The sequence below is a fragment of the Anolis sagrei genome, chromosome 1 (genome assembly GCF_037176765.1).
Source record: "Anolis sagrei isolate rAnoSag1 chromosome 1, rAnoSag1.mat, whole genome shotgun sequence".
Classification (NCBI taxonomy): domain Eukaryota; kingdom Metazoa; phylum Chordata; class Lepidosauria; order Squamata; family Dactyloidae; genus Anolis; species Anolis sagrei.
In genome coordinates this window covers 156,458,670-156,484,487 of record NC_090021.1, presented here as the reverse complement: position 1 = coordinate 156,484,487, position 25,818 = coordinate 156,458,670, and the positions used below count along the sequence as shown (strand labels likewise).

The following is a 25,818-nucleotide window of genomic DNA, read 5'->3' as shown; positions in this document are numbered from 1 at the left end:
CATGATTTTATGAACCAAGGATTTTCAAAAACCATGGCTCTGGGATGAACAAATCTATACTCCTTCCACTCCCCCATTTTAGACTAATTATATGATGTAAGCAAATACAAATTTCTAAGAGGTACAAGGAACATGTTTTTGCATCTTAAGGCGTTTCAACAATTCCTCTGCAATGCCAGAAATACAGCTTAACGTTAGAAACTGTTGACCATTTCCACTACCTTGGCAGCCACCTCTCCACAAAAGTCAACATTGACACTGAAATACACCACCTGAGCTCTGCGAATGCAGCATTTTTCCGAATGAAGCAGAGTGTGTTTGAGGACTGGGACATCCGTAGAGATACCAAGGGGCTTGTTTATAAAGCTATTGCCCTCCCACCACACCTGCGATACGTGGACTGTCTACAGACGTCACATGCAACTCAGCGTTGCCTCCAAAAAATCCTACAAATCTCTTGGAAAGACATGCGGTCAAATGTCAGCATGCTAGAAGAAGCAAAGACGACCAGCATTGAAGCGATGGTCCTCCACCATAAACTCTGCTATGTTGTCCAGATGCCCAACCACCATCTCCCAAAGCAGTTGCTCTACTCTGAACTCAAGAATGGAAAACGGAGTGTTGGTGGACAGGAAAAGAGATTTAAAGATGGGCTCAAAGCCAACCTTAAAAACTCTGGCATAGACACTGAGAACTGAGAAGCCCTGGCCCTTGAGCATTCTAGCTGGGGATCAGCTATGACCAGCAGTGCTGCAGAATTCAAAGGGGCATGAATTGAGGGTGAAAGGGAGAAACATGCCAAGAAGAAGGCACATCAAGCTAACCCTGACTGGGACCGCCTTCCATCTGGAAACGGATGTCCTCACTGCAGGAGAACATGCGGATCAAGAATAGGGCTCCACAGCCACCTACAGACCCACCGCCAAGACACCACATCTGGAAGACAATCATCCTCAAGCTACGAAGGATCGCCTAAGTAAGTAAAGTACATTTCCTTAGCTAAAACTATTTTTCAAGGCATGGAGAAATATATTTTGGTGTCATTAGTGCACTGATAGCACCCTGCCCCATGCCTCCAGATGATCTCTTCTGGTACTTTCATGCAAATGTAGATATAGATGAACCAGCTTTGAAAGTTAACTAAACTTTGATTAAGACACCCACTTCTAGAACAAGAAATCAGAGTGTTTTTGATAAAGACTAGAGAAACAGTTTACCGACATTCACAAGAGTTTTTTTGAGTTCACAGTGCCACCATACAACGTTCAGTGTGTGTGCAGACAAAGATTAGTGCAGTCCTCGTAGATAAAGTGATGCCATCAAAGGAAAAGAAAAGGACAGTGGTTGAAATGGTCCCTGGCTACAAGGCGATTCGATTCTTTACTTCAGTAGTTACGTTTTCTATGTGTAAAAGTGAGGAGGAACAGACATGTAAACACAGACCTCAGTGCATGTTCCTGTGCTCTTCAGAGTTATCTTAAAGAGAGGATAATGAAAAGATACTTGTACAAAATGACAGAAGCACTTTGGTGTATTTATTTATTGACTTATTGACAGTGTTTCTACCTCGATTTTCACTACCCCAGAGGGGACTCCAGGCGGCTTACAAGTTGGCAACCATATGAAGCCATAGGATATATTGTTGTTGTTGTTCATTCGTTCAGTCGTCTCCGACTCTTCGTGACCTCATGGACCAGTCCACGCCAGAGCTCCCTGTCCGCCGTCACCACCCCCAGCTCCTTCAAGGTCAGTCCAGTCACTTCAAGGATGCCATCCATCCATCTTGCCCTTGGTTGGCCCCTCTTCCTTTTACCTTCCACTTTCCCCAGCATAATTGTCTTCTCTAGGCTTTGCTGTCTCCTCATGATGTGGCCAAAGTACTTCAACTTTGCCTCTAGTATCCTTCCCTCCAATGAGCAGCCGGGCTTTATTTCCTGGAGGATGGACTGGTTGGATCTTCTTGCAGTCCAAGGCACTCTCAGAACTTTCCTCCAACACCACAGTTCAAAAGCATCTATCTTCCTTCGCTCAGCCTTCCCTAAGGTCCAGCTCTCACATCCGTAGGTTACTACAGGGAAGACCATGGCTTTGACTAGGCAATGGATCTTTGTTGCCAGTCTGATGTCTCTACTCTTTACTATTTGATCGAGATTGGACATTGCTCTCCTCCCAAGAAGTAAGCGTCTTCTGATTTCCTGGCCACAGTCTCCATCTGCAGTAATCTTTGTGCCTAGAAATACAAAGTCTGTCACGGCCTCCACATTTTCTCCCTCTATTTCCCAGTTGTCAATCATTCTTGTTGCCATAATCTTGGTTTTTTTGACATTTAGCTGCAACCCGGCTTTTGCGCTTTCTTCTTTCACCTTGATTAGAAGGCTCCTCAGCTCCTCCTCACTTTCGGCCATCAGAGTGGTGTCATCTGCATATCTGAGGTTGTTAATGTTTCTTCCAGCAATTTGCACCCCAGCTTTGCATTCATCAAGCCCCGCACATCGCATGATGTGTTCTGCATACAAGTTAAAAAGGTTGGGTGAGAGTATGCAGCCTTGCCGTACGCCTTTCCCAATCTTGAACCAGTCTGTTGTTCCGTGGTCAGTTCTGACTGTTGCGACTTGGTCCTTGTACAGATTCCTCAGGAGAGAGACAAGGTGGCTTGGGATGCCCATCCCACCAAGAACTTGCCACAATTTATTATGATCCACACAGTCAAAGGCTGTCAATAGGATATATACAATTACAAATATATAAATAGAGGTATAAAATACACTTAAACAGTATAAAAACATATAAAACAATACATTAAGAGTTAATCACATGATCCATTAAGCGTACTCTAGCCATTCCAGTTAGTCAGTGCCCATCAATTCCATATCTTTCTATTTCTCATTTGGTTCTATAGCCAAAATGTCTGTATCTCATAGGGTCCAATTCTGAGCTGCAATCTATGTTATCTCTCAAAAACCAAGTTAGTGGGGCACTATTTAAAGTAGCAGAACCTTTATCTTGGCTTTTTCTTTCTTTCCCCATCCCCAAAATTGATTGTATTCACTTTTTGGTTTAAAAGAAGTGATTCCTAGGAAATAGCAAAGGGACGATGGTAGTGGTATGAAGGCTTTGGACCTTTCTTCTCTGGGTGGTTTTTTGGTTTTAAGAATTAAACCTTGGGGACCAATTCAAAGATATTCTAATATTGCTTTAAATTGGGTAGAGTTTAACTTCCCTGTGAAGTTTGACTGTACTTGTACTATTTATGAAGCTTTTACCAACTTTTCTGTGAGTTTTTGTCATCTTGCCAAATTTGACTCCAGGATTGACCCTGGAATGGCCTGAAACAAGAACACAAATCTAGGTGAAAGCTGGCCTTGGGGAATGGTGAGTCTGCCCAACAGAGACAACGGTAGGTTAGACCACTCCACTCACTTTTGCGTGATATAACTAAACATGTACTTGCACCTGATGGGCCCATTTGGTGGGAACATGGGAGAGGGCCTTCCCAGTGGCTTCCCAAACATTAAGGGGATCCAGGCATCCCTTTAATGTTTTCCCACAAATGGGAGGAGACTATTTTCTTCCAAAAAATCTTTGGATCTTGATTTTGCAGACAATATATAATGTATTGGATGTTTAATATGATCTCAACTGGTTTAATTTATAGTCATATGTTATCGTTTTAGTTATTATGCTTGGTTTTGTATATATGTTGGCATTGAATCTTGCCATTACTTGATGCCATTACTTTGAGTCCTCCAGGGGTGAGGAAGGCAGTATATAAATGCAGGAAATAAATATTACTAATTTCAAATTTTGTTGGGCAACTACCCTATTTCTATGGATTCTAATATTACTAATTTCAAATGTTGTTGGGCAATTCCCCTATTTCTATGGATCCAATGGAAAGGGCCCATGGCTTCCCTGGAGCTTCGTGTTCCACCGTTGCCATAAGAATTAGAATGTTCAAACCAGATCCGTTGCTGATTTCTAAGCTGAAGGCAGGTTTTGGCTTTGTGTTTAACCTGCAATCAGCAAAGATGTCATTCCGAAGGCTTATTAATGTAAGTGTTGGGACAGGCTCGTAGCCAGGATTTCGTTTCAGGGGGGGGGGGGCTAAAAAAATTTCAGGGGGGGTTCGGGGGGGGCTGAGTTTCGGGGGGGGGGTGAGTCTGAGTGAAAGAGGGTCTAGCCTAGCAAACCTTTTGTATCATTACCCCAATACCCCCATGCATATGGGATATATTGAGTATGGTGATCAGACCATGATATGGGATATATATATGGGATATATTGAGTATGGTGATCAGATCAGCCCTAAACGGTTCTGGCCCAAGCTACCTATCCGAACGTATCTCTGCCTATCAGCCCGCCAGGACCCTAAGATCTTCTGGGGAGGCCCTGCTCTCTATCCCGCCTGCTTCACAGGTGCGGCTGGCGGGGACGAGAGACAGGGCCTTTTCTGTGGTGGCCCCTCGGCTGTGGAACGCCCTTCCTATGGAGGTTAGATCAGCCCCCTCGCTAATGGTGTTTTGAAGAAGATTAAAAACTTGGATGTTTGAACGGGCATTCGGATCAACAGTGCAATGAATGTGATGATTACAGGAATGGAAATATGGACGACGAATTGGATCACGACTCTAGTTATGAGATGTATTGTGTTGTTTATTGTTGTGTCAATATTGTATACTATGCTCTTATGGTTTTAAATTGTATATCACTGATTGATTTTTATCCTTGTTGTAAACCGCGTTGAGTCGCCTGTTGGGCTGAGAAACTGCGGTATACAAGTAAAGTAAATTAAATAAATAAATAAATATGAATAAACATAACAGTTTAAATAATGCACCAGTAAGGCCTTTTTGCGAACCACCATGAGAATTTGGGGGGGGGGGGGGGGTGCTGAAGCCCCCCCCCCCCCCACCGGCTACATGCCTGGTTGGGATCTTTGGCACTGGTGGGACAGGAGGGGGGGGGGGAAGGGAGAGCAGGAAAGAGAGAAGAAATTAACAAAATAACAAAAAAGGGGAGAGTTATTGAAGGTTTAAACTAAACGGTTTTTTGGTCCTTCTGAGTCCCCCCCCCCCCCCCTTAGAAACACATCTCCCTCAAAAACATATTCCACATATTCTAAGTATCTCATCCAGGGTTTTATCATTTTTTTCCAATTTTATTTCTAACACATCTGGCCCACCCTCTGTGTCTTATTTCTTTCCATGTCTTTTTGGATCGATTTAGGGTTAGGGTCATAATGTATTTATTTTGAATGTATTTTGTTTACTTGTATTTTATTTGCTGTAATTTTGGGCCTGGCGGGGTATAAATAAACTTTATTATTTTATTATTGTTGTTGTTAGTAAGCTAAATAGTTTCAAAAATCGTGTATGTCACAAAAACGAAGCTGCTATGGGAAGAGCAATGGCCCTAAAACAGCCGCTCTCCCAAAGCATCTCCGTCCTCTTCCCTCTGACCTTGTCCTCTTCTCTCCTTTGCAGAACATCAGGAACGTCTGCAGAGACCTTTTTTCGTGTTGTAGGAGGAGGACATCGATCAGGGTGTACCCTATCAGGTATCCCCCTTCCTTCTTTTCTTCTGCTTGTTATAATTTAATTCACGGGTGTTTTAGTGAGCACCCTTGATCTGTTGCTAACATTGTGCTGTTTTCTCTCCTTCTCTAGCCCCCCAGAACAAATTGAGGAGTCCTCCTCCGATGATCTGGATTTGCAGACTTGGGTAAGGAGGGGAAGGCAGGAGGATTGTACTTCTGCGAAGAGGAGGGGATCGGGATTTGAATAATGTCTCTTCTTTTTTCTTTACAGCATTTCTGTATGGTATCGGCGCCGCAGCCACGCCCGGATGACAGGCCTGAGGACCCCCTTCAGGTGGAGTCCTTTGAGTCCTGGGTAAGGAGTGAGAGGCAGGAGTACTGTCTTTCTGGCAAGGGGAAGGGGGGGGGGCAAGCTTTCAGAGAAAGTCTCTGAATAATCACTTTGATCTTCTCTTTCTTTCACAGGTCACCATTGAATATCTATCGGATGACGGGAGCATGGATGGACCATGGAGCCCGCTGCCCCAGGGAGAGAAGTAACTGTTTGGGTGGAGGTTGGGTCCTTTGTTGAGTTGGAGGAGTATTTGGGTTTTATGTTCTTACATGTCTTTTTGTTTCTCTTAGACCAACAACAGACATCGTGATTGAAGATTTGGAATGAAGTATCCCTGGGACAGCTGGCTCCATGGTCTGTCCATCGCTCCCCACCCAGGACTCATTGGACTCCTCTGGAACGGGGTCCTCACTCCTTGCCTCCCGGCTTGGCTGCGGCGCTGATACCATACAGAAATGTTACAGCAACAGAGCTGTTTTATATTGTGAGTGATTTCTATAGTTTCTTTATTTCTAATTGAAAATGTAAAAAGTAGTATAATACTTACGTTCCTTACCCAAGAGTCATGTAAATGTTTCCATCCCAACAGGCTTAACTCCAGCAGCAGCAGCCTCCGCTCTACGCCCCAGGCAACGGGGACTTCACTTTCGTCTCTTCAGCCGAGGCTGCAGATCTGAGTGGTTCAATAGCATCTCCAGATGTGAAGCTCAATCTTGGAGGAGGAAGTGGTGAATTTGGTAACGAATCTACAGCAACTACATTCCTGAGACAGAGAGGATATGGCTGGCTTTTGGAAGTAGAAGATGACGACCCTGAAGATAGTAAACCTCTCTTGGAGGAGTTAGACATTGATCTGAAGGACATCTACTACAAAATTCGGTGTGTCTTGATGCCTATGCCTTCCTTTGGATTTAATAGACAAGTATTAAGAGATAATCCTGACTTTTGGAGTCCTCAGGCAGTTGTCCTGTTCTTCTCAATGATCTCGTTATATGGACACCTCAAGGTGGATTATAACTATTTGGATATTCGGTTCCTTGACCATCTTCCTTCCGGCCAGAGTTCTTGGAGGAGAGGTCGCTTACGGTCTGGTTCTTGGAGAGATTGGATATTTTTTACTCCCTCTTATTGTAAAAGCACCTGTGCTTCTGGTGGTTGGATCTTTTGAAGTAGTTTCTACTCTAACAAAACGTTTGGGAGTTTTTTGGGCTGCGGACAGTGCTGCTTCCTTATTAGTTGGAGAAGAATTTAAAACTAAGAAGCCCTTCTTGCTCTACCCCATCTTTCTATTGTACATTTATTTTTTGTTCTTGTATACTGGAGTGTGATCAGCTTTATTGGAATCGGGCAGGAAAAAATGTCTTGCTCACCATGAAGACTGATGAAAAGTCACCTGATGGAAAAACAAAACAAAACAAAGAGACTGTGTCTGATCTGAAGGACATATACTACAAAATTCGGTGTGTCTTGATGCCTATGCCTTCTTTTGGATTTAATAGACAAGTAGTAAGAGGTAATCCTGACTTTTGGGTTCCTCTAGCAGTTGTCCTGTTCTTCTCAATGATCTCGTTATATGGACACTTCAAGGTGGATTATAACTATTTGGATATTTGGATCCTTGACCATCTTCCTACCGGCCAGAGTTCTTGGAGGAGAGGTCGCTTACGGTCAGGTTCTTGGAGTGATTGGATATTTTTTACTCCCTCTTATTGTAATAGCACCTGTGTTTCTGGTGGTCGGATCATTTGAAGTTGTTTCTCCTCTAACAAAACTTTTGGGAGTCTTTTGGGCTGCGGACAGTGCTGCTTCCTTATTAGTTGGAGAAGAATTCAAAACGATGAAGCCCCTCTTGATCTACCCCATCTTTCTATAGTACATTTATTTATTTTTTTCATTGTATACTGGAGTGTGATCAGCTTTATTGGAATTGGGCAGGAAAAAATGTCTTGCTCACCATGAAGACTGATGGAAAGTCACCTGATGGGAACAACACCCCAAAGAGACTGTGTCATATCTGACTGGGATGCCTTTGGTGGTAATCTACGTATATCTGTGTATCATATTTAAGCAGTTTTACTTACATTAAACATTTATAACAAAGTTTAGGTTTAAAATTTATCAGATTTTTATTGAACGTTGTGTGTTTATACTTTGAAACTGCAGAACTGCAAGAGTTTGTTTCCTGTGCCAAAAGCACTAGGGCTAAATGATAAGAAAAACTGAAGTGGAATTATAGTTACTGGTAGTTTTACTTACATTAAAGATTTATAACAGAGTTTAGGTTTAAGATTTGTTAGATTTTTATTGAACAAAGATGTGAACATTGTGTATTTATAAATGATAAGATGAACTGAAGTGGAATTATAGTTACTGCTAATAGTTCAAAAGTCGGTTTCTTGTATTCAACATAGCAGGTTCTCTAGATGTATTTCTGAACTGGTCCTGATGGTTCAGTCTGGTAATCCAGACATGGCATTTAACGTGGAGCCTTCAACACTCTCAATTTGGCTGCTGAGTTATAAATTCTGAATTTTCAAAATGTTTTATGTTTACATGTAGGTTTGTGATATTTAATTGTTAAGGGATTGACAGAGAGTGTAATAATTAGATGATGTAAATATCTGAATCAACTGTGTAGGTGCCGTAGGAAAACTCTCATACAATTTTGATTTTAAATCTCTTCAAAAGGTAACTTTTTACATTACAGTAATGGTAATAAGAGACAAATAATAATAATATTTTATTTATTTTTTAAATAAAAAAATTAAAAGTAGTATAATGTTCCTGTCTTTTTTTGTTGAATTTGTGCCAGGTGGTGCAAGGTTTCATAGAACAGTGTTTCTCAACCTCGGGGTTGGGATGAGGAGGTTTCAGAGGGGGTCGTCAAAGAGCATCAGAAAACACATATTTCTTGGGAACTCCTTTGGCAGAGAAGGCTGAAGATCTCCTCACCTGTCCTTCTCTTCCTTTTTGGAAACAGATGACAAATATTGTCGAAGGCTTTCATGGCTGGAATCACTAGGTTGTTGTAGGCTTTTTCGGGCTATATGGTCATGTTCTAGAGGCATTTTCTCCTGACGTTTTGCCTCCATCTATGGCAATCATCCTCAGAGGTAGTGAGGTCTGCTGGAACTAGGAAAGTGGGTTTATATATCTGTGGAATGACTAGGGTGGGGCAAAGAACTCTTGTCTGCTGGACAATTTCAACAGAAAGGAGGAGACCATGAAAATGAACAAAATCTGGCTACCAGTATTAAAAAAACTCTAAAATTACAACAGCAAAACAGCAGAGGGTAAAGAATCAGGCACATCTAATCACTAGGGCTGGGCGGTTTCGTTCGTTAATTTCGTAATTCATTATTAATTCGTATTTAAATTAGCTTACGATCCGATATTGAGCCATTTTGGAATAGTGTGAGGAGTTAAATAGATTCAAAACAATTTTTCAATTTATTTCGTAACTATTTCGAAATTGTTTCGAAATTGTTTCGAAATTGTTTCGTCATTATTTTCGCATGCCTGGTGCAAGTTTTATAGTTGTTGTTTGTTTTATCACACCAACAGTCAACAACAGAGGGAGAGGGAAGCTTCAGAAGTTCCCCCTGTCCCATTTGGAGGTTTTTTCAGCATATTTTTAGCATATTTGGAGGGGTTTTTTTAGCATATTGCGCAATCGCTTCCGCCATTAACGAATTGATTCAAAATTTACGAAATTTCGTATATTTTGAAATTTTTAAAAGGAAAATTTCGGAATTCTTTAAAGAAACGAAACGTGATGGACCCCTTAAAAACGAATCGAGTTTAGTAACAAATTTTTCCGTGGTTACCCAGCCCTACTAATCACCTCTCAACAAAAGATTCCCCCAGGCACAGCCAGGCCATCAAATGCTAATTAAGGTGGTCAGCTGAAACATTCACACCTAGCTCCAGCAGACATCATCTTAGAAACATCTTAGAAAATCCCAACTTGCCTGCACAGTAAACTCAAGAAAGAGCATATATAATTCATCAATGAAAGGAAAGATGAACCATCAAGAAAGAATACAGATATGTGCATCCCAAGCTTGCAGGAAAAGTGTAAGGAAAGATCAACATGAGCTGTGATAGGAAAGGCAATCAAAAAGCAGCCAAAATATTTGTTTTTAAGTATGTTTGGAGTAAGAGAGTGATGAAAGAAATGCTCCCCAAAGATGGTAAAATGCTAACAGATCACAATGAAAAGACAGAAGTGCTCAATACCTATTTCACTTCAGTTTCCTTCTCAAAAAAGGAGGACTGTGTGCAAAGACATTGGGAAGGAATCAGGATATAGATAAGGAGTTAGCTAAATAAATTCAAATCTATAGCACAATATGAACTGAACCCCAGAGTATCAAAGAAACTTGCTGGCATACTCTCAAAACCACTTCCCCTCATTTTTGACAAAAGAATCACCAAAGAATTTTAGAATGAAAATCAGCTTCTTCTTTATAGATTATAGGAAAGCCTTTGATGTTGCAGATCATGGGAAACTATGGATTGTTTTTAAAGAAATGAGAATGCCACATATAATTGTTTTAAGTGTAACCTGTACTCAGGGCAGAATATGATGAAAAGGAATGGTTTCCTATCAGAAAAGAGGCAGGAAAGTATGCATTTCATCACCCTATTTGCTTAATGTTTACACAGAATGGCTCATAGAATCATAGAATCAAAGAGTTGGAAGAGACCTCATGGGCCATCCAGTCCAACCCCCTGTCAAGAAGCAGGAATACTGCATTCAAATCACCGCTGACAGGTGGCCATCCAGTCTCTGTTTAAAAGCTTCCAAAGAAGGAGCCTCCACCACACTCCGGGGCAGAGAGTTCCACTGCTGAATGGCTCTCACAGTCAGGAAGTTCTTCCTTATCTTCAGATGGAATCTCCTTTCATGTAATTTGAAGCCACTGTTCCTCGTCCTAGTCTCCATGGAAGCAGAAAACAAGCTTGCTCCCTCCTCCCTGTGGCTTCCTCTCACATATTTATATTTATACGTAAAGCAGGATTAGATGCAGAACTGGAGGAGGGAACATCAACCATTTACGATATGCAGATGACACCATACTACTTCTACAACTACCAGAAAATAGAAAAAATGATTACTGAAGAAGTCAAGGAAGAAAAGTGCAAAGGCAAATTTACAACTGAACATTATAAAAACTTCACTCATAGAGCTTATTTAAAATATGCAAAAGCTATCTGCCCACAATAAACCACCTAGGGTGCAACTACACTGTAGAATTAATGGAGTTTGACACCACTTTAACTGCCATGGCTCAATGCTATGGAATCAAGGGAGTTATAGTTTTATAAAGTCTTTAGCCTTCTTTACCAAATAATGCTCAGGCCTCACCAAACTACAACTCCCAACATTCCATTGCATAAAGAGGTGTCAAACTGCTTACTTACTTACTTAGGCAATCCCTCGTTGTCCGAGTAGGATTGTCTTCCAAGATCGGTGCACTGGTGGTGGGTCCGTAGGTGACTGTGGAGCCCTATTCTTGATCTGCATCTTCTCCCGCAGTGAGGGCATTGGTTTCCAGGTGGAAGGCGGTCCCAGTTGGGGTTGGCTTGACACGCCTTCCTCTTGGCACGTTTCTCTCTTTCGCCCTCCATTCGCGCATCTTCAAATTCTACAGCACTGCTGGTCACAGCTGACCTCCAGCTGGAGTGCTCAAGGACCAGGGCTTCCCAGTTCTCAGTGTCTATGCCAGAGTTTTTAATGTTGGCTTTGAGGCCATCTTTAAATCTCTTTTCCTGTCCTCCAACATTCTGTTTTCTGTTCTTGAGTTCGGAGTAGTGCAACTGCTTTCGGAGACGGTGGTCAGGCATCCGGACAACGTGGCCAGTCCAGCAGAGTTGTCCAATGGAGTTTTGTAGAATTGGTGTCAAACTAATTCTACAAAACAGATGCATCTTTAGAGAAAGGGAGGGAGAGGAGAAAGAGAGAGGGAGGAAGCAAGTATTATTCAAAGCATGGAGAAATTACAGTTTGACCTGCAGCTTCCAGAATCCCCAGCATGGCTTTCCTGGCTTTTATTTGTATACCGCCTTTCTCAGCCAAGGCAGTTTCCAACAAAACAGTACACATAATATAAAACAAGTTAAAACATTAAAACAGTTTAAAACAACAATAATAATAACAACAACATTAGCACCTCCTTATTGTCAAGCATTGTCCAGTTCCATCGTCAAGTCATCCAATTTTCATAAGGGAGTTTACCAACCTCTGAGTTTCCCCTGTATGTTTGTGCACATGTGTAATGTACAATCAACTTTGTTTCATGCATTTCCCTTTGTGGCACTTGTATTGGGAATGGCACAAACAATAATAAGGATAATATGCACTCCTTCCTCTCTCCACATGTGGCTCTCATTTTTGCTTTGAGTTGTAACTGTCAGTGAGCACAAATAGGAATGGCATGCACATTTTGTTTGTAAAACTCGATTTAAGGAAGCTCATGACTCTATTATGAGGAATCAAACCTGCTCCCTTCAAAGAACAAATTTTGATGTGAACATCAAGCCTGGTAAAAACTAATCACAACTCTAATTTTGCTTTTGTGGAATTTTGTGTGTATGGTAATGCTTCTTCAGATCATCTTGTGGACAACCACTGGGTGGCAGCAAAGGAACACCAAAAACTGCAAACACACACATTATGTATGTTTGAAAGATTGGTGGTAATGGAGAGGCAGAAAAGTGGCAAAATGGAAAATTTGGCATAGTTAAAACAGACTGCAGACCATTTCCTCACCTATTCTTGTTGTCACAATTACACATCTACCAAGACGTCTTTTTTATTTCCATTATCTGACTATTTTTCTTTTTAATAAAGTATTCCTATTGTTATGAGCCTGCAAATTGTTCCTAACTTATGGGGACCCTAAGGCGAACCTATCCCAGGCTTTTCATGGCAGGATTTGTTCAAAGAGATTTTGCCTTTTCCTCTCTCTAAGGCTGAGATAATGTGATTTGTCCAAAGTCAACTAGTGAGTTTCCATAGCCAGGATTCAAACCCTGGTCTCCAGAGTTGTAACCCTTTTGTCAAACTACTACACCACACTGGGTCTCAATAGAGTATGACAGTATGCAAAAATAACTTACTCAAATTTGATGCCATGCACTCTATTCATTTCTTTAAAAAACCAAAAAAAAACCCCCCCATATATACTTTTAATATATCTATTAATGTACTTATTTATTTACAGCTTTTATATTCTGCCCTTCTCACCCCGCAGGGGACTCAGGGTGGATTACAGTGTACACATATATGGCAAACATTCAATGCCAATTTTGACATACAACATATACAGACATAGACAGAGGCTATTTAACTTTTTCTGGCTGCCAGGGGAGCTGTCGCTTTCATCGTCCATCTGCAACACTGATGAAGTACGTCCACATTCCTCGCATGCTTTTTGCTGGAGTGCTTTGCTGGAGTCTTTTTTATGGCCTCATAAATTAGTTAATTTAGCCTCCTCACACTTTAAGGTGGTACCTAATTTTCCTACTTGACAGATGCAACTGTCTTTCGGGTTGCAAAGGTCGACAACAGGCTACACAATTGGTTGGAAACCCACTCCAACCTGGGCTGGCTTCGAACTCATGACCTTTTGGTCAGAGTGATCTTAATACAACTGACACTCAGCCAGCTGCGCCACAATCCTGGTGCCATATAAATGCTGTAAATACTTTGTAATGCATGATGGTTTTGTTTACCAGTTCTCCAGAAGTTGACATCAAATAAGGTGAAGGTTTTTCCCTGACATGAAGTCCAGTCATGTCTGACTCTGGAGTGTGGTGCTCATCTCCATTTCTAAGCCGAAGAGCCGGCGTTGTCTGTAGACACCTCCAAGGTCATGACTGCATTGAATGCCGTTACCTTCCTGCCCAAGCGATACTTATTGATCTACTCACATTTGCATGTTTTCGAACTGCTAGGTTGGCAGAAGCTGGGGCTGACAGTGGAAGCTCACGCCGCTCCCTGGATTCGAACCTGTGACCTTTCAGTCAACAAGCTCAGCAGCTCTGTGCTTTAACCCATTGCGCCACTGGGGACTCCTCAAATATCAAATAGCATCATCAAATTATGCCATCCTTTGCAGCAGAGACTACACAGGCATAGCCCTCCAGATGTCATTGGCTTGCAACTCTCCAAGCTCTTGCCAGGAAAGCTAGTGGTAAAAGATGCTGGGAATTGCAGTAATATAATATGTTTTAGATGATACAGCATAGGGAGCTGGATATGTGTAGAGAAAAGAGAAGACTGAGAGGTCACATGATAGCATTTTTTTACACATTTAAATTATTTGTGCTTTGAAAAATAGTGCTTGCTTTCTACTGCTCCAAAGGGGGAAAAACAAAAACCAATGGATCAATTCAAATTACAAGAAAAGAGATTCTACCTAAATGTTAGAAAGAACAGTACTGTCCTATTATCTGGGGGGAGGCCACAAGGGGGTGCTAGAGATAGAAGAATGGTCCATTTAATGGGCAGGGGGAGTTGAAGGAGTAAAACCATTTTCCCCATCCTTCTCTCCCTAGTGCCCCCTTGTGGCCTCCACCTGGATAATAGAACAGTACAAAAAGAAATGTTTAATTGTGGAATAGATTGCCTCAAAGTTTGGTGGACTTTTGACATCTTTGAACAGAGGTTGGATACCATCTTTCTGCTTTAGAGGTGTCTTCTTGCCTTCAAGAGGGTTATAATAGTTGACTTTTGTGGTCCCAATTCCATGAATGTCATGGAATCATAGACTTGGAAGAGACCTCATGGACCATCCAGTCCAACCCCCTGCCAAGAAGCAGGAAAATTGCATTCAAAACACCCCTGACAGATGGCCACCCAACCTCTGCTTAAAAGCCTCCAAAGAAGGAGCCTCCATCACACTCTGGGGTAGGGAGTTCCACTGCTGAACAGCTCTGACAGTCAGGAAGTCCTTCCTAATGTTCAGATGGAATCTCCTTTCTTGTAATTTGAAACCATTGTTTTGCATCCTAGTCTCCAGGGAAGCAGACAACAAGCTTTTCCCCTCCTCCCTATGACTTCCTCTCACATATTTATACATGGCTATCATGTCTCATCTCAGCCTTCTTTTCTTCAGGCTAAAAATGCCCAGTTCTTTAAGCCACTCCTCATAGAGTTTGGTGGAGGCTCTTGATCATTTGAGTTGCACTCCTCTGGACACATTCCAGCTTGTCAACATCTCCCTTCAATTGTGGTGCCCAGAATTGGACACAGTATTCCAGGTATGGTGTAACCAAGGCAGAATAGAGGGGTAGCATGATTTCCCTGGGTCTAGACACTATGCTCCTATTGATGCAGGCCAAAATCCCATTGGCTTTTTTGCCACTGCATCACATTGTTGGCTCATGTTTAACTTGTTGTCCATGAGGACTCCAATATCTTTTTCACACGAACTGCTCTTGAGCTATGCGTCCCCATTCTGTATCTTTGCATTTCATTTTTTCTGCCTAAGTGGAGTACCTTGCATTTGTCACTGTTGAACTTCATTTTGTTAGTTTTGGTCCAGGGGGAGCACTGACAGGGGGAGCACTGGAAGGATGGGTCCAGTCCTTGACCCTAGGGCTTTACATTTTAAAATGAGGAACTAAGGAAAGAAGAAAGGGATTTAGGGATGCAATGGAAAAAAATGATACTTCACCATCATAACATGGATGAGATAATATTTTGGTGGAGAATGGTTTCTTGCTTACTCACAGACATATGAGAAAGTAACAAAACTTCTCAAGAGCTTGTAAAAGTTAGTTTTTGATATCCCCACCCCACTTATTGATCGATGCTGGAAGCTGTACTTCAAAAAGTATTTTTAAAGCTTTCTTCCAGAGAAGAGCAACAAGGATAGTAAGCAATCCAGAGAAGAAAACATACGAGGAAAGGTTGAAGGAGCTGGGCATGTTTAGCTTGGTGAAGAGAAGACTCAGGAGTAATATGATTTTGCTCTTTCAATATCTTAAGAGCTGCCACGGGTTTAATGGTTTGAACTCACAGAAGGGTAGGTTTAAATCAAACCTTTGAAGGAGTTAATTGACAATAAGAGAGGACTGGCAATGTGATCAATTGCCTAGAGAAGTGTGAGGTCCTCTTCTCTGACGGTCTCCAAAAACATGCTGGGCGGATCCTGCATTAAGAAGGGGTTGGACTTAATAGCCCATGAGGCCTATGACTCTATGGCTCTGTGACTCTGTCACCACACCATACTGCCATTTCCAGCCGTGGCAGTTAATGTGGTATAAAATCAGTGGAGGGTTGTACTACATATAAGTCTTGGGAGAGTGTGATTATTTGCCCATGACTGCCCAGAGAGTTTATGAGCCTGTGGGAATCTAAACCACTGAGCACCACAAGCAGACAGGAAAGAAGCATAGATTCTCAATAAAAGGTTTACATTATTAAATGCCTTTTATAGTATTGCACTAAAATTAATTGCCTGTGTTGTATACTCCATCACCTACTGAAAAGTTCCTAAATGCCAGTACTATAAAAGTTTTTCTCTGCCACTGCTTGGAATATACACTCCATCCACAGTCTCCAAAAGAGCACCATCTTAGCTACTGTGTATGTAGAATCCTCATATACTAACACCTACAAACCACCAAGAATACCATCCTGAATTAGGCTTCAGCACACCTAGCCAACAGTGACAAATGCAAGATACTCCACTTTGGCAGGAAAAACGAAATGCAAAGATACAGACTGGGGGACAATGCCTGGCTCGAGAGCAGTACACGTGAAAAAGATCTTGGAGTCCTCGTGGACAACAAGTTCAACATGAGCCAACAATGTGATGTGGCGGCAAAAAAAAGCCAATGGGATTTTGGCCTGCATCAATAGGAGCATAGTGTCTAGATCTAGGGAAGTCATGCTACCCCTCTATTCTGCTTTGGTTAGACCACACCTGGAATATTGTGTCCAATTCTGGGCACCACAATTCAAGAGAGATATTGACAAGCTGGAATGTGTCCAGAGGAGAGCAACTAAAATGATAAAAGGTCTGGATAACAAGCCCTATGAGGAGCAGCTTAAGGAGCTGGGCATGTTTAGCCTGAAGAAGAGAAGGCTGAGAGGGGATATGATAGCCATGTATAAATATGTGAGAGGAAGCCACAGGGAGGAGGGAGCAAGCTTGTTTTCTGCTTCCCTGGAGACTAGGACACGGAACAATGGCTTCAAACTACAAGAAAGAAGATTCCATCTGAACATGAGGAAGAACTTCCTGACTGTGAGAGCCGTTCAGCAGTGGAACTCTCTGCCCCAGAGTGTGGTGGAGGCTCCTTCTTTGGAAGCTTATAAACAGAGGCTGGATGGCCATCCTTCAGGGGTGATTTGAATGCAATATTCCTGCTTCTTGGCAGGGGGTTGGACTGGATGGCCCATGAGGTCTCTTCCAACTCTTTGATTCTATGATTCTAAGTTCTGCTATTTTGTATTTACTCATAACAACTTTGAATCAGCCATGTGGTGGGCATCTGCATGGCACCACAATATGGATATACCATGGCTGACTTGGGCCAATGCTTTTTTAACCTATGGTCACAAATGTCTCCTCTACTTTAATTAGTATGAGTTTATAATTTGGCCACATGGAAAGAAATCGCTTGAGAAGTTCTACCAGAATTTCAACACTTGAGAAGTTCTACCAATATTTGTATCCTAGCATCAATTAGAGCTGGAACAATCCACATTTTGTACATTGTGCTTGTACATTTTCAAGTGGTGACTCGGTAGTTGCATTCCTTTCGGTCAAACTGTAATATAATACACCTTTGTTGTTTGCCTTCAAACCTGGAGTAGCCGATTCGGTTTAGCGGAAGCTCACCGAGCATGGATCTGCTATCCACGATTTCTGCTGAAATCACTATGACAGCAATGGATGGAAATGAAATGATGTGAAATGATGATCCACAGGTGTACTGCATTCAATTTCACATTTGTGAAAGACCCCCATTTTTTTTGGCAGAATTTTCTGGCCAGGGTGGTCCATGCGTTAGTCACCTCCAGATTGGACTACTGTAATGCGCTCTACATGGAGCTGCCCTTGAAAATGGCCCGGAAATTCCAACTGGCTCAACGGGCGGCGGCCAGGTTGTTAACTGGTGCTCCTTACAGGGAGAGGTCAACCCTCCTGTTTAAGGAGCTCCATTGGCTGCCGTTCATTTTCCGGTCCCAATTCAAGGTGCAGGTGCTTACCTACAAAGCCCTAAATGGTTTGGAACCCGCCTACCTGCATGACTGCATCTCCGTATATGAACCCACATGATCTCTCCGATCATCTGGAGAGGCCCTGCTAATGATCCCACCTGCGTCGCAAGCACGAATGGTGGGGACGAGGGACAGGGCCTTCTCCGTGGTGACCCCCAACTCTGGAACTCTCTCCCCAAGGACATCAGACAAGCCTCAACATTGGCAGTCTTTAGGAAGAGCTTGAAGATGTGGTTGTTCCAGTGTGCCTTCCCAGAATAGGAAACTCCTAGCATCATGTCCCAAATGCACTTTACTAGAGATTTAAGATTGTCTGCACACCGCACCTATCTCCAAAAACCTATCTATTTCACCTGTCATGCTCAGCATTTTTAAAATTTTAATCATTACATTTGGCCCGGCCTTAGTTTTAAATGCGTCGTGGTGTTATCGTCTAATGTTTATTGCTATTGTTTTAATGTTTATTGCTTGTTTTATGAGTTTAGTTATTGTTGTATTTGTTATGCTGTTGTTTTATTGATGTGTTGGGCCTCGGCCTCTTGTAAGCCGCACCAAGTCCTTCAGGAGATATTAGCGGGGTATAAATCAAGGATTATTATTATTATTATTATTATTATTATTATTATTATTCTGTGTATGAAGACTCACAACACCATCTCCTTTATTCTGTAGAGGCATTATGAAGAAATAAAACTAACAAACCCTTATGAGGCAATTTTATCTCGGCAGATGATCAGCCGATAATCTTTTTGAAGATCCCAGTTTCAATGCAACACATACAGATAAGGTTACCAGGGATCCATTCCAAACCAAAACTTTTCTGTTCCTCCTCAGAGCAAAAATGCAAAATCCCTTTGCATCAGAGTTGGACAAATAGAAGCTACAGTTAGAGTGTAGCATTTGTGGTTGAAATGCAATCCGTCCTTTAGAAAAACAAAGGAGAAAATGGAGATGGTCCAGAATATCATGTAGTTCTTTTTTTAAAAAAAACCCAACCCCTCTGTCTTTTTAACATTTGGTTATAGTTCCCTTCTGCCTCCTGTTTATTTTGATTCAGGTCAGCTGCACTGGTGTTAAGAGGAAGAGCAGAAACAGGGATAGAAACCAAAGCCTGATCCTGGAAGAAGAAACTTTATGCTACACGTTTTCTTTGCGTCTGTAAAGATTCAGTTACATCTGTGCGCTGTCATGAAATCCTTGGCATCCTCATTCCCGACCTCTAAAATTAGCTTGGGAACATTTTTTGCATTGTAAAATGTGCATTAATGAATTAATGTAAAATGTGGAATGTAAATATATAAATGTATAATACATTAAAGTGGGAGGGAAGAGAAGAGATGGAAATCATATTGCCTTTTCTTCAAGAGAAAGTTTGAAAAGGATTAAGACCTGTGCTGTCATTTCTTCTGGATCTCTTCCATTAGGAGACTGTTACAAACTGCTCAAAAGCAACGACTTACCAGCTAGCTTATTGTAATTGATTTTTACAGATGATGTTAATGAAATTACATTATGATTGTAATTTAACGAAGGATGTAATTTAACGAAGGATGATTGTAATTTAACGAAGGATGATCTCATTTGATGGGGGGGGGGGCATAATTGTAAAAACCTAGGTTCTTCAGTGTGGTCACTGTGAAATCCATACCTGTGGTATTTCCTGTGTCCACGCAGCTGATTCGGATCCTTATTGAAAAGCTTTTGCCAAATCAGGGACTCCAGCCCCGCCCATTCACTCCAATAATAAAGCCAGGCAGCGGGGCTTGAGGCCTTAGTTCCTTTTGTCCGCGAAAGAGAGCCCTTGCCTTCTATGTCCACTGCACAGCTCTATTACGAAAGTCACTAAGACTTTTTGTCAAGTACCGTAAGGACTTTGTAGGCCTTCCGGTTTCTACCCAGAGATTGGCAGCCTGGTTAGTCGCGGCTATCCGGCTAGCATATCAGATGGCAGGACTGGATCTACCTGTTCAGATACATGCTCATTCCACTCAAGCAGTGGAAACCTCTGTGGCTTTTTTGCATGGTGTGTCACTGGAAGATATTTGTCGGGCGGCCATTTGGTCGACACCACACATATTTGTCTCCCATTAGAAATTGGACTTGGCTGCCAAAAAAACATGTGGCTTTTGGGAGAGCAATTCTTTTTCTGCACTAGCATGACACCCACCATCCATGGGACTGCTCGCTAGTATACCACAGGTGTGGATTTCACAGTGACCACGCTGAAGAAAGTAAGGTTGCTTACTTGTAACCATGTTTCTTCGAATGGTCAACTGTGAAATTCACACAACCCGCCCATCCTCCTCGCACTCCATCATGCCTTCTATCTCTGACTGTCTTTCGTGGTACGGAACTAAGGCCTCAAGCCTTGTTGCCTGGCTTTATTACTGGAGTGGATGGGCGGGGCTGGAGTCCCTGATTTGGCAAAAGCTTTTCAATAAGGATCCGAATCAGCTGCATGGACGCAGGAAATACCACAGGTGTGAATTTCACAGTTCACCACTTGAAGAAACATGGTTACAGGTAAGCAACCTTACTTTTTTAAAAATAGTTATACATATTAATACAAGTACTGGCTGTTTCAAAAAGATGAACCCAATTGGAAATCACTTTGTAACTAGCAAACCACCCATGAATGAAACTCTTACCCCTTGAAAGGGTGGTCAATAAGGTTCTAAAGATTATTACCACCAGTGCACAAACAGCCCCTAACCTCAGTGTTTGCAAGATGGTGACCCAACAGAAGAGATGATCTCCATTTGCAGTCTGTTTCCAGCTCATTAAATTGTTTGAAACTTTTTGTGTAATTGTGACATGTTGCCATTGTGAAATTTACTGCTTTCAAATTGGGTCCACCATTTTGGAACATCTTATATTCATAGACTCACTGAAGCCAAATTATTTATGCCTTTCTGAGGTCCCATTTATTTCAGAAGGACTACTCTATGGAGAACTAAGTTTGGATGCAAAGTAAATTGATGCCAACCTTAACTCAAGCAGCATTAGTGGTGTGCAATTTGGCTAAACCTCATGCCGCTTTTGGTGTCTGATTTTTGGGTGTCCCCATTCTGCTTTTTTGGGAGCTGCCCAAATTTAGGAGGGGGAAAATACTGTTTATCAATCCTTCAGCTGGAAGTTCTATTTTTGTATTGTCGAAGGCTTTCATGGCTGGAATCACTGGGTTGTTGTAGGTTTTTCGGGCTATATGGCTATGTTCTAGAAGCATTCTCTCCTGACATTTCACCTGTACAACCTCTGAGGATGCTTGCCATAGATGCAGGTGAAACGTCAGGAGAGAATGCTTCTAGAACATGGCCATCAGGCCCGTAGCCAGGATTTTGATTCGGGGGGGGGGGGTGAGTTTGATTCATGGGGGCTGAGTCTGAGTGAAAGAGGGTCTACCCTAGCAAACCTTTTGTATTTTTACTCCAATACCCCCATGCATATGAGATATATTGAGCATGGTGATCAGATCATGTTATGAATAAACATAACAGTTTAAATAATGCACCAGTAAGGCCTCGTGGGCCACCATGAGAATTGGGGGGGGGGGGGGCTGAAGCCCCTCAAGCCCCCCCCCCCCCCAGCTACATGCCTGATGGTCATATAGCCTGAAAATCCTACAAGAACCCAATTCTATTTTTGCTCTGGGAAGATCTGGCCCATTGGCGACAATGGGGGAACTTCCAAGGCTCTCCTTTCCGTCATTTTTAGGACTACCAGGATGAAAATGGCTACACCCGTATTACACATTTACCACTGTAAGCCCACCAAGTTTCAGAACCTTTGGACCATTCACTAATTTTAAGGAAATTCTTTCTAGTTCCTAGAAATAAAATTTCCTTTACAAAAACCCCCCCAAAAGGTATCACTTGGAATTGAATTCTCCCCATAGGTTGACCTATACTATTTCTCTGGAGGGGGGAGAAATGTAGTTCAAGCCTGAAGGATAGCTTTCCAAATTTCATACTTTTGAACTGATTTGCACACTGTAAAGTTATCCTTTGAAATGAACACTTCAAATATTCCCAATGGAATCCTCCAATTAAAATACCAGAGTAGAAAAATGCAGAAAAAATGCCCACAAAAACACATGTGACTGAAAATAGCATTTAGAGATGCATCTAGTTAAAAAGCAAGCATATATTAAGTCCAAAACAAACAAATGAACAAACAATGTAAAATGTGTGGACGGAAAGAAATATAAACAAGAAACGTATACCAATATTTCCTGTGCTCTTAAAAAATCACAGCATTCAAGGCAAAACAAATTTAAGACTGGAAGAATTCTCAAAATTCATAACAAACTGATTTTCAGATTGGAAAAATGAGAAATGGATGGAAAGCCGAAACTGAAAGATGTGCTTGTGGCAGGGAATGGAAAAAACAAACAAAACAAAACCAAGCAGTTCTGATCTGAATTTTGGGCTGAGGAAATGTGTGTCCATTGATACAATGTCAGTGCAATGTATTACGAGTAAGTGTAGCTCACAGAGGTAAGGAGGAATCTGAGCAGCTCTGGGGAAGAATATTCTGAATTACATCTGGATATTTTTTTTTGTAAGACTTTTGACATTTTCTTTTTCAGATGCCTCTGGGTATGGATTTTTAGTTCAACTATAGAAAGATTATGTTTTTCCCTTGGGACGAGATATCCGGTAAGAATGGATTGCATAAACGACATTTAAGGCCCAATCTGTGTGTTGCCTTGGGGGCCTTCCAGACAGGCGCTATATCCCAGGATCTGATCCCAGGTTTTCTGTTTATTCCAGATTATCTGGTGGTGAGGACTTCAATAATCCAGTTTAAACCAGAAAACCTGGGATCAGATCCTGGGATATAGGGTCTGTATGGAAGGACCTTTATACAGTTGCTTTGCATCAACCTTTGAAAAGCAGACAAAAGAATCACAATGATCACCCATTTCAGATCAGGACCGTTATAGGATTGGGGGTGGGTGGGTGTGCAGGTTTACCCTTATTCTCTTTGTCTCTTTATTTTTATCTATTCAGCATGAGCAGCACTAAGCTAAGAGACTGAATAATTTCACTTGCTGAGGATCCAGTTTGTAGGTTTGTGCTAAGCAATGGAGGAAAAGAAACCAATGTGCTCACACCAGTCTCTCGGCAATGCCAGAAATACAGCTTAATGGTTTAATTCTAGAAAATGTTGACCATTTCCACTACCTTGGCAGCAGAGGCGGCCCTAGGTAATTTTCAACAGTAAGCAAACAGTATTTTGGCGCCCCCCCCCCCCCCCAACCAATCACTGATACATATTTTCTGTTCCTCGTGGGAGTTCTGTGTGCCATATTTGGTTCAATTCCATCACTGGTGGAGTTCAGAATGCTCTTTGATTGTAGGTGAACTATACATCCCAGTAACTACAACTCACATATGTCAAGGTCTATTTTTCCCCCAAGAGCACCTCAAGAACGCCCCTGGGCAAAATCATACTGCGAATGCTTACTTTGCATAATGGGTTGAGCCACCCCTGCTTGGCAGCTACTCACAAAAGTTGACATTGATGCTAAAATACAACACCATCTGAACTCTGCAAGTGAATGAAGCATAGAGTGTTTGAGGATCCCCTGTGATGGAGGGAATAAGTATAGAAGTGCAGGATCTTTGCTAATGAATGGCCAAGAAACTGGATCCCAATTGCAGGATATCAGTAATGGACTAGCTCTCCATCTAGAAAGTTTAAAAGGAGATCCAAAAGATGAGCTGACAGTTGGGAAATGACCTGCTTTGTATCATTTCATGGTTTTCTCCATGGTAATCAGGACAGGGTATGGCGTCCTACCAGCCAACAGGTGTGTCCCCCAGTATCAGGAGCCATCTTCTATGCTTTATTCTGGAGGCCCATCCAGACAGTCACAAAAATTATAGTTGTGTTTATTTTTTTTTTAAAAAAAGCAGGCAGAGTGTAACATTTTGCCAATATGGTTCTGTATCCTCCCCTTTCTCTGACAACTTTCAAGCTCAGGGAGGAGATGCTGCTACTTACCAGGGAGGTGAAGAAGCAGCTGATCTTAGCTTGGTGAAAGGAAAAATTAGGGTGACCCTGAAAATGGAGTCCACCTTTCTTTTTCTTCCTACGGAAGCCCAGAGCAGGATCATTATCAATATCCGAATTGTCTCTCCCTTCCCTCCCCACCAACAAGCAGCAACAGCCACAAATGCTCCAAGAACTTTACAGATTTACAGGGAACTACATCTCTAAAACTATATCTCTAAAAGGATGCCAACTGTTGGTTTCCGCTCTTACTGGTCCCTCTGTCTACACCAAGTTTGCAGAATTGCTTTCTGTGCTAGATTCCTTGGGCTGTTTGATTGGGGGACCAGCATTGTTCTCCTCTTCTGTGGGTACCATATTTGTGCCATTATTTACAACTCTTTCTTTCTTTCTTTCCTTTATTTATATACCGCTTTTCTCAGCCCTCAGGTGACTCAAAGCGGTGAACAACATCAATACAAAACATCACGAGACAAGTATAAGGCAATTAAAAACAATTGTAACATAAATCATTAAACATCCGTATAACAATCATTAGCGCCTCAACAGTAAAATCAGAATCCAGTCTCATCATCCATTATTCCGTATTCCTATGTTCAATTACATGGTTTAATCAAAAGCTTGTTCGAACAGCCAGGTCTTCACTTTCCTCTGAAACGCCAGCAGGGAGGGGGCCTATCTGATATCTGCAGGCAGGGCTTTCCACAGCCGAGGGGCCACCACTGAGAAGGCCCTGTCTCTTGTTCCCACCAGGCGCGCCTGTGATGCAGACGGGACAGAGATCAGGACCTCCCCAGATGATCTTAGTGTCCTAGCCGGTTCATAGGAGGAGATGCATTCAGAGAGATAAGTAGGGCCAGAACCGTTTAGGGCTTTATAGGCTAACGCCAGCACTTTGAATTGTGCCCGGTAGCAAACTGGCAGCCAGTGGAGCTGGCACAACAGAGTAGTATGCTCCCTGAGTGCCACTCCTGTTAGCAACCTGGCTGCTGAACGCTGCACCATTTGAAGCTTCCGAGCAGTCTTCAAAGGCAACCCCACTTAGAGAGCATTGCAGTACTCTATATGGGATGTAACCAGAGCGTGGACTACCGTGGCCAAGTCAGACTTCCCAAGGTACGGGCGCAGCTGGCGCACAAGTTTTAACTGTGCGAATGCTCCCCTGGTCACCGCTGAAACCTGGGGTTCCAGGCTCAGTGACGAATCCAAGATCACTCCCAAGCTGCGAACCTGCGTCTTCAGGGGGAGTGTGACCCCATCCAACATAGGCTGCAACCCTATGCCCTGTTCGGCCTTACGACTGACCAGGAGTACCTCTGTCTTGTCTGAATTCAATTTCAATTTGTTCGCCCTCATACAGGCCATTACAGCGACCAAGCACTGGTTCAGGACTTGAACAGCCTCCTTAGTAGCAGGTGGAAAGGAGTGACAGAGTTGGACATCATCTGCGTACAGATGACACCGTACCCCGAAACTCCGGATGATCTCCCCCAGCAGCTTCATGTAGATGTTAAACAACATGGGAGACATCTTTCTTTCTTTCTTTCTTTCTTTCTTTCTTTCTTTCTTTCTTTCTTTCTTTCTTTCTTTCATATTCACTGCAAACAAACAATTCATAACTCATGGACTGACACTGGTCCACACTTTAAGTAACACTATTTTATTATACATTAATTCTGCTTTTCA

The 25,818-nt window shown here is 42.2% G+C and overlaps 1 pseudogene; it reads left to right on the top strand.

Moving 5' to 3' along the window:
• Nucleotides 1-6,465: 6,465 nt before the first annotated feature.
• Nucleotides 6,466-7,847, top strand: LOC132768498 (protein YIPF4 pseudogene; annotated as a pseudogene).
• Nucleotides 7,848-25,818: the final 17,971 nt, after the last annotated feature.